Below are 25,101 nucleotides of genomic sequence, written 5' to 3' on the forward strand. Positions count from 1 at the left end.
CCAGCTAGGAAAGGATCAGTTACTTTACAGCGACCCGGCTCTTCTCTAAATTCTACCAGCAACTTAAGGTTTCTTGATGTCAGAACAACATGGGTCCCCAGAAGCACAGGACTCCCCTTTTCTTCCTGGCCCGAGGGCACGGAATGGAAGTCCTCCCATTTGTCCCAGCTGACGGAGTGGTGGTCAGGAGTGAGGGCTCTGAATGAGGACTGCCCGGGTTCAAGTCCCCTCTGACATTTGCTACCTGTGTGACCCGGGAATGTTAATTAACCTCTTTCAGCCTCAGTTTCCTCATCCCTAAGTGCCTCTGATATCAAAGTACAACTTCCCAGGATGAGTGTGAGAGTGAGAAGAAATCTTGCATTTAAAAGCAGCCCCGGAGAGGCTAGCCCGGCTTTGTTGATGTTGCCTCCACCACCTTCCACTCCAGCTCCCTAGAACTTTTCACACTTGGGTTGATGTCCTGAATATCCCATCTCACTCAAAGCCAAATGTCAGTTCTCCAAACTTTTCCCTGCTCTGTACTCCCATCCTTGCCTTCTTGGTACTTCACTCTGAATTCTGGTGCCCAGGTCAAGGGACGCATGTAGATGGCCAGTGATGATCAACTGCCTTGAATCCTGTAAAGGAGTATCCCTTACCAGTCTGAGGAAGACTTGGTTTGATGCTTCTTCCTTCCACCACTGCACCCACACCCCGTCATAACAGCACACCCACACCTGGAATTCATCTTGCAATATTCCACCCATAACAGTTTCCCGTTACATTTGTAACAATTCCATCAAAATATCACATAGGCTCTTTCACATCTTCATAACAATTTCATCCTTAACACTGAATATAATTACTTCCCTCTAATGTCCAAAGATTCTCTTCCCTACCCTACTCATGTCCCCTGCCATGCAAAGTAAAGCCAATCTCTTGCACATGTTAAAATGTTTGAGACAGCTGGTTCAACGGGCAAGAATACAGAATCCTTGAAATGACCAGTTGTTCGTGTTCCTTTGTCTGAACAATGTGAGAATACATGATAAGACCTTGTGTTTTACAGATAAGGAAACCAAGAGCCTGAGAAATAATTCTTTTTCCCAAGGTCACAGGCTAGTTGGTTTCAGAGCCAAGAGTTGAACTAGTCTCCCAAGTCCACTGCTTGTTACAACCACTCAGAACTGCCACATCTGAGTAATAGGTTACAATGTTGAAAGGACAGCTGAGAACTTTACCTACCCTAAACAGCAGGGGACGAAAAAGAGAAGATAGAATACTTGAGAAGCAGAGGTGACAAAACACAAATAACCACTCGAGACCCTTGGTTGGAAACGTACTTGGAATTCTAAGCTACAGACAGAACTTACTTTGTGAAAGGTTTGAAACGTACAGGTTAATGTACTGTTTACTTTGATGGAGGGCTGTGCTGTGCAGCATCAACCTTCTGAGAGGTTTATCCATCACTCTGTAGAAGGGCACCTAGTAGGGTGTGCAGCTACTAGTTGTCTCCGCCATAGTCTAGTCACCTCAAGGAGTCATGTGTTTAATACCATCAGATCATAGACGTTTTCTATTGCCAAGTAACAAATTACCACAAAGTTAGCATCTTAAAACCACCCGAATTATTTCATAGTTTGTGTGGGCTGAGTCTGGTACAGCATGGCTGGGTTCCCTGGTCAAGCTCTCACAAGACTGTCAGCCAATGACATCCTCCATGGAGGCTCAACTGGATAAAGATCCACTTCCAAGGGCTCACCTGATTAGATCAGATCCAGCCAGGACAAATCTCCCTTCTGATGAACTCAAAGATAACTGATTAGAAACTTTACATCTGACAAATCCCTCCTGCCGCGTAAGCTTACCTAAATCATGGGAGTGTTAGCCCATCACATTCACTAGCCCCAGCCCCCACTCAATGGAAAGGGTTATACAGAGTGTGTATTGGGTAGAACCTGCAAGCTCATCAGATCTGGTCCCCTCACTTTGCAGACCAGGAGACAGAGGGTCAGAAAGCTGAACCCAATCTTACCCAGTCTGACTGACTGCTTTGAATTCACAGATGTCCTCACATGAAAAGAAACAGACTACAACTTCTGTGTCAGGCATCAAATGATAGTCGAGGAGGACAGTATATCTCTATCCCGGTTGTCTTTCTCCAGTCTCATAACTTCAGTGCACACAAATATTCAAACTTTTATAAATCATTTGTTAAGGGAAAGTATGTCTCCACTATTTTAAACATTGACTCGATCATAAACACTCAAGAAACATTCTCATGATGAGTTAATGAGCTAGGGCAAAGAGGACTTCCAGTAATTGTGTGCTTTTGTAAATGAAGCTGTAGTGAAAAACAACTAGTTTTTTTAAACTTTCCTTTTTTTTCCGAAGAATCCATTTCAGTTAGTTTATTTAAATTAGTGTTCTCGGACATACATATGCTCTGTTAAGGTAGCTATGAGAAAAGATTAAAACTAAGAAAGGAAAAAAATCATTTTCTTATGGAGACTTGCATCATGATTCCCAGTATATTTACTATCTAATTTACTTTGTATCAAAGTCCAGTGCCTTGAATTCTAATTATTCCAAAAAGTCCCCTGCAAAATTTCAGGTCATTATAGAGCAGTGCATGTATGTGTGTGTTGAAAATGTCACTAGCTTTTTTAAGTCACCCAAAACTCCTTCTGCATGGATTTGCTATTGCACCACGAATTCAAACTTGATTTTACCTTCTATGTATGTTTGTTTCTGACTGCAAGAAACTTTAAAACTACTAATATTATGACTGTCCCCTTTTGCAGGATCTGGGACTATAACAAACTAAGACGTGAATCATCTGTCTTTCCCATTCCAATATTCCTCTCTCTTTTCTGCAGCAAACCCTCACCCTAATATTGTCATACAGATTCATTCAGTACAACTTACTATTTGCAGTTAAATTTGCCCTGAACTGTTTTCACCCACTAACAGGCAAATGGGCTTGAGTCAAATACCAAATCACTGTTCTCAGTCATAAACTAAATGTCAAAAATGTGTTTTAGGTACTTTTCCAACACTCTGTGACTCCAGCTACTTCCTTTTGCAGGGGTGGAGAGGGAGAAGGTTATAATTAGGGGAAATAACAATAGTATGATGCAGTCTACCAAGATTTAAATTTTTTTCATGTGGCTGAACTAATAAGTTGCTTAAAAGGAAACTGATGTAAAAAGCAAAGCTTCCTTGTAAACCCAGTATTTACTGCTCTGAGATCTCTGAAACCACTTAAGATCTTAGTCATTAAAGGTGGAGGTGTATCTTATAGAGAAATTATATCCTCAACTCAGTGCTTAGGGTAGAATTGAGTATAGTCAGAATTTTCTTTCCTAAATTCATTGGGAAGGTGCCAAAATAGAGATGGATATAGTAACCATATCTTGGTGAGTCCAAACCTTTCTAACACCAGATAAAGCATTTGGTTTGCTTAATAGTGTGTGTGTGTGGGAGGGGGGTCATGTAGTATAATAAATATATGTATTGTCTTTAAAACTAGAATCACCATCAGCAAGATTCTCTTAAGAGACACAAGAGAACTGAGAATGAATGAAAGGAAAACGTTCATATTTACCATTCTATATACAGTGGAAGAGACCATCTTGATTCTAAGAGTTGAGAGCCAGATATAAGTGAGGTTGCTCACATAGTTAAGGCCAAAATCAGAAGGAAAATATGGGCTTCCTCTTTGACAAACCTCTTTAAGAAGGGTCCTCACCACATCTCCACTTCCACCTTGCTCCCTGCTATCTCACTCCATTCTAGTGTCTATTCCCATCATTCTAGCAAAACGGTACTTGCTAAGATCCAGCAACGACCTCCTTACCACTTCTTCCATTGAACTTGCTTCAGCCTGAAACTGAAGTGAGTTCCTGCAGCAGCATTTGGCTGTATCAACCACTAGGTTTCTGAGACAACAAACTCCTGCTTTTCTTTTCTCCCACTTTAGTGTCCTTTACTGGTTCACCTTCCTCCACCAAGTCTTCAAGATGTTAAAGTTAGAACTGGACTCTTTCCTTTCTCTCCACAGGTGATCTCCTCTACACCCAGGGCTGCAATTAGCAACAGCAAGCCATTAACCCTTCGATATTCTAACCATACCTCCTGTTCTAGGTCTAGATATATGTATCCACCATCAACTCAGCAGTTCCAGGTGTCCATCACAAAATGTCAAAAACAACTCATGATCCTCCCCCAGACCTAGTTGTCCAGTTTCTATCTCAATGGATGGTACCACCCTCCATCCATGTAAAACCAAGTACCCCTAAAACTGAGTTCCTCTGCTGAGTTTATAATTAACCTCTCTATCCAAAACTTTATTCCCTTTCTTGTTCCACACCTATTCCCCCTCAAGATTTAGGAGTATCAAGGAAAAGGGAGGATTGTAATCAAGCAGGACCCTATGGGGCCTTCCTGGGACAGACCTTTCCCCTGCCAGGTCCTCTGCCTGCCTCCTGTTTATAGGAAAACTTTAGCCTTTTAGGCCTTCCCCGAGTTACAAAGAGCAAATTTAATCATAGGAATGAGAAAAAGCAGAAACAAAGGAAAACAAGCAAGACAAAATAACAATAGTTTAGCTACGGAAAAAATTTAGTTCCTCCTCAAGGACTACAGATAATATTCTGAGCCATATCCTTGAGCTGTTTCGCAAATACTGAAACTCCCACCAGGTGGAAGAAGTTAACTGCATGTTAGCCACAAGCACACAGACCACAAGCACAGATGGAACCAGAAGGTTGATGACGCTGAGTCCCAATTACCTCACCACCAACCAATCAGAAGAATGTCCACGAGCTGATCACACACCCTAGAACCTTCTCATCTTTAAAAACCTTTCCCTGAAAGCCAACAGGTCTTTCGAGCCTTAGCCACCCATACTCCCTGCTTGGCCTTGCAATAAATGCTGCACTTTCCTTCACCACACCCAGTGTCAATAGATCGGCTTTACTGCACGTGAGCGAGCAGAACCCAGTTTGGTTCAGTAACACATTTACACCAGCTAGAAACCTGACCTTCATCCTTGACCGTACAGGGCCTCTCCCCTTTCCACTGCCATCCCCCTTCTTCAATCCACAGCATCTCTCACCTGGACTTCTGCAACAATCTCAGGCAGTGTCTGGGCCTCCCCTCTGACTCTCTGCAGTCATTCTTTCATACTGTAGTCAGGGACATTGAGGACTCTTTGAAAATGCACATCCTATCATATCACTCCCCAGGTTAAAACCTTAAGTGTCTTCCATGGCTCTCAGCCTGTGATTAAATTTCCTAACTTGGCCTACAAACTGCTGAAGGACGACCTTCAGAGCCTCATTTTCCCCCTCTCTCTCCCTCTAAATAGTCTGGTTCCATCTCTATGCCTGGAACTTCCCCCCATCCCAACCTCCCACCTTCACCTCTTCAAGGTGGCTCTCAGCTCCTCATCTGTTCATAAAAGATACCTCTCTGCACACCCTCACCACTTTTCTTCAACATGGTATTGGAAGTCCTAGCCAGAGCAATTAGGCAAAAAAATAAAGTAAAAGGCATCCAAGTTGTAAATGAAGAATAAAACTGTCAGATGACATGATATTATATACAGAAAACCCTAAAGACCCCACCAAAAACTGTTAGAACATATGAATTCAATAAACTGGCAGGATACAAAATCAATATACAAAAATATGTTGCATTTCTATACACTAATAATGAACTACCAGAGAAATTAAGAAAATAATCTCATACACAAGGTGCATCAAAAAGAATAAAATACCAAGGAATATGTTTAACCAAGGAGGTGAAAGACATGTACAGTGAAGCACTATTAGTGAAAGAAACTGAAGAAGACACAAATAAATGAAAAGATATTCTGTGCTCATGGATTAGAAGAATTAATACTGTTAAAATGGTCCATATTGCCCAAAGCAACCTACAGATTCAATGTAATCCCTACCAAAATTCCAGTCCATTTTTTCACAGAAATTGAACAAGCAATCCTAAAATTATGGAACCACAAAGACCCTGAGTAGCCAAAGCAATCCTGAGAACAAAGAACAAAGCGGAGGCATCATGCTTCCCGATTTCAAACTCTACTATAAAGCTATAGTAATCAAAACAGTAGAGTATTGCCATAAAAACAGACATATAGATCAATGGAAAAGAATAGAGAGCCCAGAAAAAAACCCATGCATATATGGTCAATTAATTTATGACAAAGAAACCAAGAATATGTAATGGGAAAAGGATAGTCTCTTCAATAGATTGTGCTGGAAAAACTAGATAGGCACATGCAAAGGACTGAAACTGGACCACTATCTTACACCATACACAAAAGTTAACTCCAAAATGAATGTAAGACCTGAAGGACTTGAATATAAGACCTGAAATCATAAAACTCAGAATACATGAGGGTAAGCTCCTTGACGGTGGTCTTGGCTATGATTTTTTGGATTTAACACCAAAAATCAAAGGCAATAAAAGTAAAAATGAGCAAGTGGGACAACATCAAGCGAAAAAGCTTCTGCACAGACAACAACAAAAAAAAGGCAACTAGAAGAATGGGAGAAAATATTTGCAAATCATATATGTGATAAGGGGCTAATATCCAAAATACATAAAGAACTCATATAACTCAATAGCAAACAAACAAAAAAAAAATACAGTTAAAAAATAGGCAGAAGACCTAAAGAGACATTTTTTCAAAGATGACATACAGATGGCCAGTAAGCAAGGTACCTTAGGCACATGAAAAGCTGATCAACATCACTAATCATCAGGGACATGCAAATCAAAACCACAATGAGATATCACCTCACACCTGTCAGAATGGCTATCACCAAAAAGACAAGTAATAACAAGTGTTAGCGAGGATGTAGAGAAAAGAGAACACTTGTGCACCGTTGGTGGGAATGTAAATTAGTGCAACCACTACGGAAAACAGTACGGAGGTTCCTCAAAAAGACTAAAAACAGAACTACCACATGATCCAGCAATTCCTCTCCTGGGTATTTATCCAAAGAGAATGAAAATACTAATTCAAAAAGATATACACACCCCCATGTTCACTGCAGCATTATTTACAATAACCAAGACATGGAAACAACCTGTGTCCACTGATGGATGAATGGATAAAGACACAATATATACACAACAGAATATTATTTAACCATAAAAAAATAAGAAATCTTGCTATTAATGACAACCTTGAGGACATTATGCTAAGTGAAATAAATCAGATAGAGAAAGACAAATACCATATGATCTCACTTATTTCTTGACTCTTTTAAAGAATCACCAAAAAATGAGCTCATAGCTACAGAGCATGGAGGTGGAGGGTGGGGGGTGGGCGAAATGGGTGCAGGGGTCAAAGGGCACAAAGTTCTAGTTATAAAATAAGTTCTGGGGATGTAATGTACAACATGGTGACTACAGTCAATAATACTGTATTGGATATTTGAAAGTTGCTAAGAGAGTAGATCTTAAAAGTTCTCAACACAAGAAAAAAAAATTCTGTAACTACATGTGGTGATAGATGTTAACTAGATTTGTTGTGATCATTTTGCAATATATATCAATATTGAATCCTTATGTTTTACACCTAAAACTAATATAATGTTCTATATCAATGATATCTCAAAAAGAAAAGGCCTCTCTCTCTCCAAGGACGTGGTTGATCAGTTTCCGCTATCAGATGTTCCCATGATACCACCATGTTTTCTTCATAGTACTTATTGCTGTTTATATTTAGATATTTATGTGTTTTTTTAAATTGAAGTATATTTAATTTACAGTGCTATGTTAGTTTCAAATGTACAGCAAAGGGATTCAGTTACAAATATATATATGCACATATATTCTTTTTCAGATTCTTTTCTATAGGTTATTACAAGATACTGAGTATAGTTCCCTGTGCTATACAGTAGGTCCTTGTTGTGTATCTATTTTATATATATTAGTGTGTATATTTTTTTGTTTTTTTTTAATTTTTGGCTGTTTTGGGCCTTCGTTGATGCGCGCGGGCTTTCTTCTAGTTGCCGCAAGAGGGGGCTACTCTTCGTTGCGGTGCGCAGGCTTCTCATTGCAGTGGCTTCTCTTGTTGCAGAGCATGGGCTCTAGGCGCGTGAGCTTCAGTAGTTGTGGCTCGCGGGCTCTAGAGCGCAGGCTCAGTAGTTGTGGTGCACGGGCTTAGCTGCTCTGCGGCATGTGGGATCTTCCTGGACCAGGGCTCAAACCCTTGTCCCCTGCATTGGCAGGCAGATTCTTAACCACTGCACCACCAGGGAAACCCTATAGTACTGTGCCTATGTTAATCCCAAACTCCTAATTTATCTCCCCCCCACTACTTTGGTAACCATAAATTTGTTTTCTATGTCTTTGAATCCATTTCTGTTTGATAAATAAGTTCATTTGTATCATTTTTTTAGATTGCACATATAAGTGATATCATATGATATTTGTCTTTCTCTCATTTACTTCACTTAATATGATAATCCCTAGGTCCATCCATGTTGCTGCTTGTGTGACATTTATTAATGCCTTTCTCCCCATTAGACTATAAACTCCACAAGGGGAAGGGATGACATTCGCCATCGAGTCCCTAGCACCTAGCACATACCTGCCACACGGGTGGAGCCTACTTGATGAAGTAATGAATTAATTCCTTAGTTTTAAAAAATAGACTCTTCTGAAGTTCAAGGTTAGCCTTCCCCTTCCTCGTTTCTAGCTTTTGTTAATTAAGAATTAATTGTTAATGTCAATTAGTTAACGTTTACCAAGCACAGCTTTAGGCAAAGCATGTAACTTGGTGGCATAGGAAAAATATCAAGTAAAAGAGACAGCGGCTGTTCTCGAAGAACCTAGAATAGCTGGTTTGCAGCCCTGAGGGGAATTATAGGTCAGCAAGGCCTCACAATGATGGAATTCCTTCCGTCATTCGTCATGTTCAGGCTCACCCAGATGTTGAGTGAGCAGGGAGCTTCCCCCAGCTTTTCTTACCCTACTCGCATCTCAGCAAAAATGACTATAGCTTCATTAATATCATGCCCGAGCAGTTTCTTAAGTGCTGCTTTCTCTCTCCATAGGCCTGCATTTCCCCCCAAGGAGATCCTTCAGAATACTAACTCTACAGTTTACTCTGGGCCAAAAGGCTTCCATCGTCATACAACTTTGAGAAACACTGTACTAAACAAGCCTGAAGTTTCCCCCCATAAACTTTCTCAGACTCTTCAGTGTACTAACATGCCTGACAAATCTGAGAATATTATGTATTTCCCCAGTTTTTATAAAGCATGGAAGCCTCTTTTCAAGCAATGTATTTTGGGACTCAGTCTCCTAAGAATACACTCGGGACAACATCGTGTTACGAGTATTAACACATGTTGAAGGGATCCCGTATGCCTGTAAGCCCAGCCTGCAACAGAAATTTGTCAGTGCCAAAGGTGATGCTTCCAAGTTAAAATGCCATGACGCATGTAAATATAAAGATCTATACTGTTCAGCCTGGTATAGCTCCTTAGACTCTCATTTTCTAAATTCCATTTGTAAAAGTAACTGAATACGGCAGAAAGTCTATTTTAACTCAATGCTACCTGCACGCTCCAAGATCTTCCTGTGGATTTGCATTTCGATGTCCACTTCCCCCCCTAGAGCTAGTGTATATTTTAGTCATGACCAGACTGCCTATGTCTGACTCTCCCTTCCTTCCTAACCCTATCTGGACCAATATTTGTCTGCAACCTTTCTGTGGATCAAATATGTGAAACGTGTCTGGGACTCCCTTAGATGGAAGCTTATCATGAATGGCAGCCACTGCTGCTCTCTGCTCCACAGGACCTCAGCCAACCCATGCATGACTTTGGGCCGCAGCTCATAGCCCATAGGCAGCTATGACCTCCGGGAAACACACCCGCTTTTGTTGGCTTTCCTTCACTAAGGGCAAATCCAAATAGACCTCAAGGCCATTATGAGAATCCTAATTTAGGGGATTTCATTACAGCCATTCAATGTAAGTATGTTTCAAGTTAATGGCATTTTCTAAGTATTGGCAGACTTGGATATAACTGCATATAATCCTATCATCTCAGCCTGCCTCTCTCCCTGTGTTAATGGCATTTCCTTTTTGAGTCTTCTTTTCCATCTTGATGTCTCTCTGAAGACAGAAATTCTGCTGAGTACTTCACTTCATGCCAGTAGTAGTTTCTTCTTCACTTACATCTTTGAATTTCAAAGGTTCTGGCACCGATCTTTGGCTACTTGTACCTATTAACCCTTCCATTTCATGGCTTAAAAATCAGTATACAGGGGCTTCCCTGGTGGCGCAGTGGTTGGGAGTCTGCCTGCCAATGCAGGGGACATGGGTTCGAGCCCGGGTCCAGGAGGATCCCACATGCCACAGAGCAACTAGGCTCATGTGCCACAACTACTGAGCCTGCGCTCTAGAGCCTGCGAGCCACAGCTACTGAAGCCCACGCACCTAGAGCCCACGCTCCGCAACAAGAGAAGCCACTGCAATAACCCTGTGCACTAAAACGAAGAGCAGCCCCCGCTCGCCGCAGCTAGAGAAATCCCGTGTGCAGCAACGAAGACCTAACTCAGCCAAAATAAATAAATATGTAAAAAAACAAAAATCAGTATACATTTTTTGTTCAAGGTTCAGGGGAGAAAAGGTGACTGACTCCTGTGAGGCACCTAAGTACAAATGCATTTTATTTACTCCAAGTACATTTTTCTCTAGCTATTGAATCTAATGTTCTTTGACTCAATTATAGGTGAAATTTCCACGTGCCTTCCCTTGCCTACAGGACTCATCATTCAATATTGGAGTTACCTGTCCTCCAGTAAAGAGCATGCGTAATAGTATTAGACTGTTTGCCAGGCACCCCCTAAACAAACACGGCTTGAATCAAACGGACTGCAAGTTCAAAGTTGTATGGTTTCAGGAAGTTACAAGAGATAGAAATCTGCTTTGTTGCCCCTCAAACATAAGCTTGGAAAAGCCAATCAATTATGAAGGAGCTATAGAGGCACCAAAGAAATTATCACTTCTCAAGAAGGACCTGGTAACCTGAGAGAGAGAGAGACAGAGAAAGAGAGAGACAGAGAAAGAGAGAGACAGAGAGAGAGACAGAGACAGCAAGCACAACAGAGAGTCCTTGGCCCTTTTCAAAGAGTGAGTTTGAAGGAATCAAGAACTTATGAAGACACAGACCTACTAGAGAATGGACTTGAGGATATGGGGAGGGGGAAGGGTAAGCTGGGACAAAGTGAGAGAGTGGCATGGGCATATATACACTACCAAACGTAAAATAGATAGCTAGTGGGAAGCAGCACAGGGAGATCAGCTCGGTGATTTGTGACCACCTAGAGGGGTGGGATGGGGGGGTGGGATAGGGAGGGTGGGAGGGAGGGAGACGCAAGAGGGAAGAGATATGGGAACATATGTATATGTATAGCTGATTCGCTTTGTTATAAAGCAGAAACTAACACACCATTGTAAAGCAATTATACTCCAATAAAGATGTTAAAAAAAAAAAAAACTTATGAAAAAAGAGCCAGAATCTGATTAAGAAAGGCTGGGCGGGGCTGAAGATTCTGCATTTCTAACAAGCATCTAGGTCATGCTGACGCTAAAGCTCCCGACCACAAGGCTTTAGAAATGTTAGAAAAGACCATCGCAGGGCCTACAGCAGATCCCCTGCATTAGAAATTGCCTATAAAATAGATAGCTAGTGGGAAGCAGCCGCATAGCACACGGATATCAGCCCGGTGCTTTGTGACCACCTAGAGGGGTGGGATAGGGAGGGTGGGAGGGAGGGAGATGCAAGAGGGAAGAGATATGGGAACATATGTATATGTATAACTGATTCACTTTGTTATAAAGCAGAAACTAACACACCATTGTAAAGCAATTATACTCCAATAAAGATGTTAAAAAAAAAAGAAATTGCATATAGACACCATCCCAGGTGGTTCATATGCACATTAAAGTTTAAAAAACACTGATCTAAACAACACCTTCGTTTTGCTCCAAAGTCCTTTTTCCTAAGGGCCTTCCCATTTTATCTGACTTTCCATCGTTCCCTTGGCTGCAGCAGTTTTGGTTAGAAGGTGTTATGCTCTTTTTATGGATTTTGCGAGCTAAAGAGTTTGTGGCCATTTATAAGTGGGCTACGTATGTATATTCTTTAAAATAAGTTAAACATTTATTGACTGTTCTCTAGGCACTGGGTACTGTGCTGGACACAGTGTTACAAAGAGGAATAAGATGCGGGCTCTATATCCTCAGGGAATCACAGCCTTCGGATGGGGTGGCCCTGGCCCAGGTTTAACACATGGGGTATCACTTACACAAAAGGAGCTATTTTTGTCATGAAATTATTCATTGTATACTCTGATAATTAAAAGGATGACACTGACATTTTCCAGCTGGCCGTGAAATCCATAGATTCCAGGTACATTTACCATAAGTAATCCTATACAAACTTGATATATCCTGACAAAAACTTTCCATAGGTAAGGACTCCCCATTAGCAAATACCATCATGAAGTCCAGCTAGCAAATCTACAAGATTTGCTCAGGTCATTTTCCCAGGGTGTGACCTCAAGGCGGGAAAAGCTGGATTGCAGACCAGCTGTTAACTCTTTCCTTCCCACTTATACAGCTGTGTCATGCTGGGAGCTGGCAATGAAGCACACTGTTTAGAGACTGTGGGCTTTTCAGAAGCAGAAGGACAGGAGAGGCAAATTTCTAAAAGACTTATGTGGAAAATAGTTGCCCTTATTCTAACGAAACTCATCCTGGAAATGTAGCATCTGAAGCAGGGGAGGCATTCAATAAATATTTGCTGAATGAATGAAAATGTAAATCTGCCTTAGGGGAAACAGCTTAGAACACTAACCATAACACATCCCTGCACTGGTCTTGAGGCAATTAATGTTTACCCTCTTCCACACTCGTGAAAGCATACCCCTTGTGCAGGGTTCATCTTGCACAGTAAAAAAAAAAAAAAAAAAAAAGGCAGGGTATGGCCTGACCTCTATTTGGTTGGGTCTAGTTGTTAGAACTGCTGGTGCAATCACTAGTAATAAATGGCTCTAGGTTTATTCTCATTTCAAAAATTACTTTGATATTCAGCTTTGCAAAACGAATTCAGATGTTTAATGCTCCACTGAGAATTAATGGATTCGTTTAATGTTCGAAACCCATTAGCTAAACAATTTATTCTGGGGACCAATTATTCAACATTCTGAGGCTCTCCAAAGCACCTATAAAAGACACACCTTAACAGATGCCATTAACAACTTTTTACCCTCTAAGATGGTCCTCGGAAACAGAAAATACTAAATGAATCCTCTCCTAGCAATCGCTCCTATTAAGTATATTTTCTTTGGGTACTAATTAAATGGATTTTTGTTTTGCTGGATCTGTGAAATTACTCCATTTCTTATTTAGCTCCTTTAGATAGCCCGTAACCCCACTACTTTGTCTCCTTTATTTTCTTTATATCGAAAAGGGATTCCCAGGGACTTCCCTGGTGGTCCAGTGGTAAAGAATCCGCCTTCCAATGAAGGGGATGCAGGCTCGATACCTTGTCGGGAAACTAAGATCCCACATGCTTCGGGGCAACTAAGCTCGCGTGCCACGGCTATAGAGCCCACGCGCCCTGGAGCTCTCGCGCCACAACTAGTGAAGAGAAAACCCGCACGCCACAACTAGAGAGAAAGCCACATGCCGCAACTAAGACCTGAGCTGCAACTAAGATCCAAAAAGTAAATAAATAAATAATAAAATGTTTTCTAAAAGGGGGGGATTCCTGAATCTAGGGCTAGCTACCAAGTATTGCCAGGACTGGAGAGAAGGGCAGGGCTTTTAGATTATGATTAGAGCCAAGAAATGTCACTGGAAGGCAGATGGGGAAAGAAGAGTTGTTTTGCATACTATAGCAACCCTGCCTGTCACTCGTCAGGAGAGAGTAAAAGGGCAAGTTTGCATCTACAAACAGGTTCTACAAATAGCCACTGAACAAAAGCAGCAACTCCCAGGCTTTGCTGCCAACACAACGATTAGATTCCTTCTTCCCGACTGAGGAAAGTGCTTGGTTGTACTGGAAAGGGCTCTTGGCTCAAAAAGCCCTTTGAGTAGATGGTGGGATGTTCAGGATATTATGTGGGGGACGTGTCTCTCCAGGTTAGGAAATATAGGACCTTTGAAATTCACATGGGTCTGTGCAAATCCAGGCACCTCCCATAAATCCTCAGAATGGTTTTGAACTGTTCAAAACAAGACAGCAGGCCCCAAACGGAACTGCTTATGCTAAGCCTCATGTCACCAAACCAAGATTTAATTACATTTTCGGCTCTCCCAGAAACGGAAACTTAAATCAGTCAATAAGAAAATCACCTGATCAGCAACAGTTAGGTAATCCACCTGATAGACCCCTGCCATCCCCTGAAGGAAAGGAACCTTGCAATAACCAACCTGCTTTTTTGTCCACAATGACTTCCTTGTCCCTGCTTCCATCTGCCTATAAAAACTCTTTCTCTTAGTACAGCTCCTCAGAGCTCCTTTCTATCTGCTAGACTGGATGCTGCCCTTCATGAATTGTTGAATAAAGCCAGTAAGATCTTTCAAATTTACTCACTTGAATTTTGTTTTTTAACAGACTCAAAACAAGGCAAAGATCACACAATGACAAAGAATAAAGATACAGGACAAAATAAAAACAAATTCTGACTTATGTTAGTTATATGATTTTTTGACACTTTAAAAATGCTAACTATCAATCATCAAAAAACAAAATTAAAAAGAACTGTCACTGGGGCTTCCCTGGTGGCGCAGTGGCTAAGAATCCGCCTGCCAATGCAGAGGACACGGGTTCGAACCCTGGTCCAGATCCCACATGCCGCAGAACAACTAAGCCCGTGTGCCACAACTACTGAGCCTGTGCTCTAGAGCCCGCGAGCCACAACTACTGAGCCCATGTGCCACAACTACCGAAGCCTGCGTGCCTAGAGCCCGTGCTCTGCAACAAGAGAAGCCACCGCAGTGAGAAGCCTGCGCACAGCAACGAAGAGTAGCCCCCGCTCACTGCAACTAGAGGAAGCCCGCGCAGCAACGAAGACCCAATGCAGCCAAAAATAAATAAATTAAAAAAAAAAAGAACTGTCACTGGGTATTAACAAGCAGCATAAACACAATTCTAGCACAGTCTATGACATGTTGTAGACACTCCGTGTTTCCATGGCCGTTCTAGCACTAGGGCCCTTTCATTTTTTATTCATTATAGCCAAGATCTCAAAACTTGAATTACTTTTCTGGTTCTTTAGTTAACGGACCATAAATAATGATACATCTCAAGTCTCTGTAGAAACTACTCAACTCCGCTGTCATAGAAAGCACCTGAAGGGGAGCAGAATATGCCGCCCCAAAATGTGCCTCTTTGGCCTGAGGATTATTTTGAGCTGATTTTCTTTTCTTTTTTTTTTTTGTGGTACGCGGGCCTCTCACTGCTGTGGCCTCTCCCGCCACGGAGCGCAGACTCCGGACGCGCAGGCCCAGCGGCCATGGCTCACGGGCCCAGCTGCTCCGCAGCAGGTGGGATCCTCCCAGACCGGGGCACGAACCCGTGTCCCCTGCATCGGCAGGCGGACTCCCAACCACTGCGCCACCAGGGAAGCCCTAGCTGATTATTTTTAAGAAACAAAATATTCAGCAGACACAGGAGACTCTCCAGAAACATGGTAGGAGCTACTCTTTTGTAAAGGCTATTTACATTTTTAAGGGAAATCTCTATTGGTTAACATCTCCCTCTCTGTACCAGGAAGAGAAGGATGACACTACATCTCCAGAAACTCTTCTCCATGGAGAAGGCACCCACTTAAATCTGCATAACCTGACCCTTGGTGACCATGCTTCCTTTCCTGCTAACCTTCCATAACTGGCTCTCTCCCCTCTCCAACATCTGTCTTCTGTCTTTAACTAAACAGAAGACATTTAAAGTGGTGGCTTGGAGCCATTTCAGGGACCCTTGCTCAATTTTTCTGCGTCTCTCCCATATATACAGGAGGTATACGTTATTATTAAACTGTCTTTGATTACAAGGTTCCCAGCTGAGAACTCAGAAGGATACAGGGAAAAAATGATTGTTTCCCTCTACACAACTATATCTAAGTGTGTGACCTCACTATGATGCAATAAAACTTTCTTTACAAAAACAAGTAGGAGGCCACATTTATTTATTTGTTTGGGGTTTCTTTTGGGGTTTTTTTGGTTTTTGTTTCTGGCCGCGCGCAGCATGCAGGATCTTAGTTCCCCGACCAGGGATTGAACCCATGCCCCCTGCAGTGGAAGTGCAGAGTCTTAAGCACTGGACCACCAGGGAAGTCCCAGGAGGCCAAATTCAGCTTATGGCCAGTAGTTTGTCACCCCCTGCCTTCGAGTATTCCACTGCCTAATCCATCGTTCTGCCCACCTCCAATGTTCTTTCCCTACAACCTGTTCTCCTCACTGCTAGCAGAATGGTCTTCCTGAAATGTCAACCTGACTGTGATGGAATTTTCCAGAGAGGTATGGATATCAAACACCTTCTTCCTCCCACTTACTATGTCATACAGTTCTAGTCTTTAGTTTAGTACATGGCAACCCAGGAAAACAAATACATCACCTAGCCTCCTTCACAGTCAAGTGTAAATACACAGCAAGTCCTGGCCAATGAACTGTATGTAGAAGTATGGTGTGGGATTTCAAGGAAGACTCCTGACAAATTAGGAAGTGGTTCACTGACCTGGAGGGGAGATGTGATGGGTGGAATGTCAGCAACTATCATGAGGATAGAAGTCAAGCAGTGAAAAAGACAAATAAACAGAGTTCCTGGTGTTTTGTGGTAAGGAACTGCCATTCTAGTCTAGACTGCATATTGTTGTCTTTTCTCTATGTGAGAGCAGTAAAGATATATCTCACTTAAGCAAATGTTGTTTTGGATTTTGTGTATGTACAAACACAACACCAACTGATATATTAATGATGTGTCATTCTAGGCTAGTCATAGGAGGGCTTTCAATTGCAAGTAACAACAACAACAAAAAACAAATAGTACCTGGAGGAAGCGTCTCCTGACTTCGATTCCACAGTCCAAGAGATCAAGGCTCGCCTAACACTGGCCTTTCTCCCATAGTCAAGATGGCTGCCACAGCTCCAGGAATACAACCTCATTAAAGGCAGAAAGAAACAGCCAAGGGACCTGCCGGCCACACGTTATTTTAATCAGGAAAGCAGTAGCTTTCGTAAAGATCTCCACTGAGGTGCTCTGCCCTTCCTCCAGCAGCAAGGGAGTCTGGGAAAGTCAATATTAAGCTACGTGCACATCTCCCTGGCACCTATGGTAAAGGCAGGCAAGAGTGCCTGGGGATACTAGTTTAGCCAACCTCCAGTGCCTAAAGACCTTGTAATCGTTACCTGTATCCCTGAGGATAAAGGCTCAATAAAAAATTCAGCCTTCCTATGTCTTAGAAGTGCTTCTCAGGCTCTACTGAGAATCCCCTGGGGTTCTTATCAAAACACAGATTCTGAATCAGCCGATCCGGGGGCAGGGCCTGAAAGTCTGCATTTCCAGAAAGTTCCCAGGGGATGCCAGTGCTACTGGTCCTTGGCACCATACCTGGCATAGCAAGGGCTGACAAGGACTTCATGATCTGATGCCTGCATTATTTCTACAGCATCATCTTTTTCGCCTCTTCCCCTTCTACTCTCAACTCCAGCCATGTTTTACTTTCAGTTCCCTGGAAGAGTGGTGACTAACTGCTGACTGCCTCGCATGCAGTACCCTCTGCCTGAAACACTCCCTGCCTCCTCTGCTTCGTCCTGTGAATTGTTAGTCATGCATTGGGTCCTGCTGGACATCACTTCCTCCAGGAAGGTTCTCTGAATGCCACTACCCTCCCCTCAGAGGTGGAATTTCTTCCTCACTTATCTTTGGATCCCCAGTGCCCAACCCAATGCCTGGTACACTGTGGATTGTTGAACAAATACATGTTGAATTAATGAATCAATGAATGAATCAAAGAAATGATGTACTATCTACAAGACAAATGCTGTATTTCAGCGGGAGTCTTCATAGCCAGCTTTCTGGTGGATAACAGCTATAAATTATCATGCCAAAAAAACAAAACAAACAAAATTATCATGCTTTTCCAAAGGCATGTATTCCTTTTAAAAATTAAATAGAAGTCACCAACAAAACCACTAAAGCTAACCTAAATCATCTTATTTATTTATATATTTTTATAAATTTATTTTATTATTTTGTTTTATTATTATTATTTTTTTTTTGGCCGCATTGGGTCTTCGTTGCTGCACACAGACTTTTCTCAGGTTGCAGTGAGCGGGGGCTATTCTTCATTGCAGCGGGCGGGCTCTAGGGCACAGGCTTCAGTGGTTGTGGCATGCGGGTTCAGCAGTTGTGGCTCACGGGCTCTAGAGCACAGGCTCAGTAGTTGTGGCGCACGGGCTTAGTTGCTCGGGGGCCTGTGGGATCTTGCCGGACCGGGGCTCGAGCCCATGTCCCCTGCACTGGCAGGCAGATTCTTAACCACTGCGCCACCAGGGAAGCCCTAAATCATCTAATTTAAAGGTGACGAAATGTTGAACATGATATAAAGACTTCAGAACAATTTCTTACTATGCTGCAATTACTTGATTCAATGCATTTTTTCTTAGTTGAACTTGCTCCAAATGAGTACTACTGAGGACTGAAGCCAGTCTACTGGTCATTACTCATCCATATAAGTACAGAAATGGAGAGTAAGCATTTGGAAACCTTTTTGCCAACTTCATAGAGTAATTTTGTTTCATTTGAATCTAACCATTAAAAAATTGGTTTGTATTTTACATCCTTTTGTTACTTTACTTTTTTTAAGTAATTCATTTTTATCGTGTTTCAGAATGTCTTGGTTCACAATGGATTGGAAATGTTTTCAAAACCGGTTTTCTCTGCAAATCATTTGGGGGCCACTTCGAAGTTTTCTCATCTGGGTCAGATCTAAAGCAGTGGTTCTCAACTTGGGGGTCACCCTGCCTCCCAGGGAACACCAGTCAATATCTGTAGACATTGCTGATCCTCACAACTGCAGAGGAGGGGCAGGTTCTACTAGCATGTAGTGGGGAGAGACCAGGGACGCTGTTCAACGGCATCCCACAATGCACAGGACAGAGGGCCCCCCGCCCCCCAAGAATGACCCAGCCCCAAATGTCAGTAGTGTGAGGTTGAGAAACCCTGATCTAAAGATCTAAACCCACACTCTGAAGCCAGTTTAGGGCCCAAGACGTTTTTTTCCTGTGCCTCTTCTCAGCTGGTGAGTTGCTTCTTCCCATCAGAACCACCAACGGAAAAGTCACATGCTCACAGGGTTAGATTTGATAATGATCTTCTGCCCTTCTTCTTCTTTGTGTCAAAGATTCTTCCCTCTTCCTGACACCCTTGATTCCTTCGAGGCAGAGCAAAAAGAGAAGCACAGTCTGATGATTTTGCTGCAACAGGGCCTCGTGACTCTTTTCCCCTCTCATCGGTGTTTTTTTTCGTTTTTTGACAGCTGGCTCTTTGGTTTCTCAATCTTGCACTTAGAATGTGTGCGAGCGCTAATGTGAACGCAATGCTTAGATGTCCATGTTACACAAAATTCTCTGCTGACCCTTCTGGCAACCATCTCGAACAGGACTAAGTCAAAACTCTTTTCTTGTTGGACTTGTAGTTGCTGTTTAAGCTTCGTTGAATATAACTTTCCAAACACATGTCAATAGGCTCTCACAAGTTTTGCTGAAGAAAAATAGGAAGCAATGGATCTAAAGTTGTTCATGCTTATTTGCACTGCTCCGAGAAATCATTTCATTTCAGACAGTTTTCATTCAATGACCTGATCCTTTTTTCACTCTGGCAGGGTCAATGACTCTGGCGATAAACATTGGCAACTGGGCCAATGCATGTGAACAACTCAACCTAACAGATTTCCTGAAGTTCCTGGAAATGAGGTCTTTGCAATCTTTACTGAAGCTCTTCTTAAAAATAATCTGCCCTCTGCTATTGCCTGGTATTTTTTTTTTAAATAAAGAACATGGTTGATTTTACTTTGTTGATTTATTACAATGCTGCTTATAAAGCTTATATTCCATAATAAGAGTTCTGACTGGGATGCTATAATAATAAGAACTAATACTTTGGGAGAGCTCACTATGTGTGGGTTACAGTGCTAAGCACTTTAAATATATTATCTCACTTAATCATTGTGACCAACCTACACAAGATGTACTATCATTGTTCCCTCTTTACCGTTGAAGAAAGTGAGGCACACAGAGATGACAATAGTTGGCCAAGCCTATAAAAGTAGTGAGCGACCGGGCTAAGATTCCAAGCCAGGCGCAATGGATCCAAAACTGCAATTCTACCCATCTCCCCTGTCTTGCAAGGTGAGAGTCACTTAAACAAGAAATGCCAGTAGAATAAGAAATTGGAAGGTATGATTTGTGTGCTCTCAGGCTGGTCATGAGAAGCACCATGAAGAAACTAATGTAAATAAGTTCCGTACCTTTAGGAAATGCATCTTACCCATCCTTGTTTCTCCCACAGGCTTGTTGGGTACCATAAGAGTGTCTCTCACAGAATGAGCGGGCAGTCAGTACTGGGAGCGTTGGCCCACACTAGAAGCTGGTCACTCACATCCTTGCTCTCCACTCACTCCATCTTCACCCCTCTGTAATTTGCAAGTCTGGTCTGGAACCAGTAGCTACGAAACCGGGCATTCTCTCCCCGGGCAGACCCTGAGGACAGCCCATGAGCCACAGTCACACATCTGTGCTACGCTCTGTCACTATCTCTAGCTGCCTGTTCATCCTCAGCAGGGATCGTGGAAGCTGATGTTCAAGGTAGATTAAAAGACAAAATCTTGAGCACCTTTGCTGTTCAGCCGTGGGATGGGAAGTCTCAGGCCCCTTTCCGCAGAAGAGGGGAGGGATGCTGAACAATGGTTAGGATTGCCTCCCCTCTGTCCTGGTGAGCTTTTCATTCCTTCAAGTCAACGTATCTAAAGTTTTTTGTTTTTGTTTTTTTGGTCTTTATTTTACTTATTTAAAATTTTTTTTAAATTTTATATTGGACTACAGTTGATTAATAATGCTGTGTTAGTTTCAGGTGTACAGCAAAGTGATTCAGTTATACATACCCATGTATCTATTCTTTTTCAGATTCTTTTCCCATTTAGGTCATTACAGAGTACTGAGCAGAGTTCTCTGTGCTGTACAGTAGTTCCTTGTTGGTTACCCATTTAAAATATAGCAGTGTGGGGCTTCCCTGGTGGCGCAGTGGTTGGGAGTCCGCCTGCCGATGCAGGGAACGCGGGTTCGTGCCCCGGTCCGGGAAGATCCCACATGCCGCGGAGCGGCTGGGCCCGTGAGCCATGGCCGCTGAGCCTGCGCGTCCGGAGCCTGTGCTCCGCAACGGGAGAGGCCACAACAGTGAGAGGCCCGCGTACCACAAAAAAAAAAAAAAAAACTGAGTAAAATATAGCAGTGTGTACATGTCAATTAAAGTTTCTTCCTCTCTTCTCCTTCATGTCGTCAGGACTATTTGCAGCTTAGCAGTCTCAAAATTAAAATCGCAGATCAGAATGACACCAAAGAGTGAGAATTACTTTTCAATGCCTCCCAGGACAGCCTGGGAACTTGCAGAAATGCAGATTCTCAGATCCCACCCAAGACCCACTGAATCAGACCCACTAAGGGTGGAGGCCTGCAATCTCTGTTTTTAATGTTCTCCTGGTGATTCTGGCATGGATTCATGATTCTCAACCCCGATTGCATATTAAAAGTCACCTTGGGAGTTTTAAAAAGCCCAAATTCCAGGCTACATGACAGACTAATCAGACTTTCTGGGGCTGAGACATATGCGTAAGAATCTCTTAAAGCTCTCCAGGTAATTCCAGTATGGAGCCGAGGTTCAGAACCAGTGGGCTTGCACAGGGTTCCTCAACTGTGACAACACTGACATTTTGAGGCAGATCATTCTTTATTGTCGGGGCTCTTCTGTTCGTTGTAGGATGTTTAGGAGCATCCCAGGGCTCTGTGCAACAGCACCCCTCTCTCAGCTGTTACAGCCCAAAGTATATCCAGACATTAGCAAACGCCCCTGGTGGAGGAATGGGGGTGGGGGCAAAATCACCCCCCGCTGGGAATCACTGGGTTAGAGGTCATCATTCTCTCTGCAAGAACGATTATAGGCCAATGCACAACACAATTATCTGCAGGGCTTATTTAAAAAGCAGATTATTAAGCCCCAGCAGGCCTCCTGAATCAGAATCCTCCAGGAAATCAGGCAGCTTGAGCGTCTGAAATTCTCAAGTACCTTCAAGGTGGAGAACGACTGAATTGAGTATTTCTTCTTAAAGGCAAATTGAATTTGATGTCGGTACTTAGGAAAGCAAAATTCGGCGTGTTTGGAATCCTTGTTCTTGATCACAGGTGGAAGTGAATTGATTTATGTTTCTTCCAAACATTCCAGCTTAGCCAGACAGAACTACTTGGAGAGTTTAGCCATGTCTCTGATGTGCAGTGAGATAAAGTAAAACTCTAAAATTTCCATCTGGGCTTCCCTGGTGGTGCAGTGGTTAAGAATCCGCCTGCCAATGCAGGGGACACGGGTTTGAGCCCTGGACCAGGAACATCCCACATGCTGTGGAACAACTAAGCCCGTGCGCCACAACTACTGAGTCTGCGTTCCAGAGCCTGCGAGCCACAACTACTGAGCCCCTGAGCCGCTACTACTGAGCCTGAGTGCCACAGCTACTGAAGCCCGCACGTCTAGAGCCCGTGCTCCGCAACAAGAGAAGCCACCGCAATGAGAAGCCTGCACACCGCAACCAAGAGTGGCCCCGCTCACCGCAACTAGAGAAAAGCCCACGCACAGCAACGAAGACCCAACGCAGCCAAAAATAAATAAATAAATAAATTTTAAAAAAATTTCCATCCAGTGACAGTAGTGTCATGTTTTGTGTAAATATTTCAGCATCTGCACAGTAACTTTTTATAGAGATTCTTGACTGTTAAAGGACATTTACTGTGAATGTCGATTCAGACATCTTGAAAGTCACAAATTACAGGGCGAGAGGAGTTTGCAACACTGATTCCAGTTTACTTAAGGGTATGAACAGCACTGATGACCATTTTTCTTAACAATTCTGGTCCTGGGTGTTCTCTTTATGGATGCTATCACCCCCTTAATTAATTTTTTAATATGTTTGGAGAGCTTCTCGGCCATGTTCCAAGCACGCATCTACTTCTGATTACTTTTGCTCTGTCCATTGACTGTGGGTGCATGAAACATGCTTCTTGGTTTAATAAGAGTTGGCTGGGCCTCATCCTCCAGCTTCTGCCCATAATGTCACTTGGAATCATTCCTTCATTCACTCACTATGCAGGGATAACTGTAATAACAAATAGATGCTTTTAGCGGAGCTTCAGACCTCTGACAAAGGCGTCATTTTTCTTTGGAAATTACCAAAGACTTTACAAATGAGGCGGCATTTAGGCTGGCCTTACAGGATGAGCGAGAATTCATCAAGCAGCCAATAGAGGTCTTTTTCGAAGATAAATCTTACATCATAGAGTAGATGAGAATCTGTTTCTGTGTCTCAAAGAGTCCACAGTACCGTGGCCTGAAACTAAGGGGGCCATTTTCCCAACGATTAAAGCCTCTTATAGGTGCATTGAGAAACATAATTTCTCCCAAAGAAGAAAACAAACCGGAGAATGAAATATTCCATAATTTGAAGTGTTACAAAACCAGACAACAGGCCCCAAATGAAGTGGCTTATGCTAAGCTCCACATCACCAACCCAAGAGTTAATTACAGTTTTAGTTCTCCCCAAAATGGAATCTTAAACCAATCAGGAATCACCTGATCAGCACTAGTGAGGTCATCTGCCCGAAAGGAAAGTCACCTTGCAGTAACCTGCCTGCTTTTTTCCCCTACGTAACTTCCTTGTTTCCACTCCCTTCTTTCTGTAAGAGTCATTTTTTCATTTTGTACAGCTCCTCAGAGTTTTCTATCTGCTAAATTGGACGCTCAGTTTGAATCATTGTTGCTTAAATAAACTCAAATTCTTTAATAAGCCTCGGTTTATCTTTTAAGAGTTCGAACACAGGCATGTAAAATTCCAAATTAGGCCAGAAAAACCCCAAATAAAACCAAATCCACCAAAAAGGCCATATATGACTCAGAAATTCATTTCATTCCAGCCTAGTGATTCTCAGCAGGGGGCGACTGTGATCCCTAGGGAACATCTGGTAATGTCCGGAGACACTGTGTGCATTCACACCTGTGGAGTGTGTGGATCCTAGAGACGCTGCTAAACATCCCCCGGTGCAGAGAAGAGCCCCACCAGCCCCCATACAAAGAGCGCTCCAATCCAAACGGTCAACAGTGCCGAGGATGAGAAACTCGGTTCTAGCCCACACCGTGTGGCAAAGGGGACATTTATTTAAACTGCCGTGCTTGGTCGAATGGAAATCAGTCCGGCTCTGCTCTTTGTTCCTTAGACGGTTTAAATGATGACATGTAAAATTTACCTTGTTCCGCCCTCACGGCTGCACAGTTCCATCTATAAACAGGGTCCTCGTGAACTTAGGACACTGCACACTCATGTGAACTTACTAATTTGAGTTGAGGAAAAATAAGGTAAGAATCCAAGAGTGGAGGGAGAGCATCGTGACTCCAAGGCTGGGGGCCCATCAGTGTTGGCGCAACATAAATATTTTTGAAAGTACAGTCCACCGCGAGTGCATGTGTCTAGAAGAGAACTGTTTCATGTGGCTGTAAGAAGCAGCAAAGTTTTCTAAACACAGCCTGTATTATTTGAAATGAGTAGCCTTACATTTGTGCCAGGTAGAAAGAGGGCAAGAATTTCATATTCAGTCAGCAAACATGCAAAGAACGGGGGGGGGGGGGGGAGAACAAGAGTGTCCCTGTCTAAAACTCTATTTTTCCGTTTAGTAGTCGCTAACCACATGTGGCTGTTGAGTACTTAGAATGTGGTGAGTCCAGCTTAGATGTGCTATAAATATAAAATACA

At 42.7% G+C, this 25,101-nt stretch overlaps 1 long non-coding RNA gene across 1 annotated transcript in view; it reads right to left on the reverse strand.

Moving 5' to 3' along the window:
- Window positions 1-25,101, reverse strand: part of LOC117201229 (uncharacterized) — a 31,363-nt gene that overhangs the window by 868 nt on the left and 5,394 nt on the right. The window lies entirely within an intron of this gene.

The sequence above is a fragment of the Orcinus orca genome, chromosome X (genome assembly GCF_937001465.1).
Source record: "Orcinus orca chromosome X, mOrcOrc1.1, whole genome shotgun sequence".
NCBI lineage: Eukaryota > Metazoa > Chordata > Mammalia > Artiodactyla > Delphinidae > Orcinus > Orcinus orca.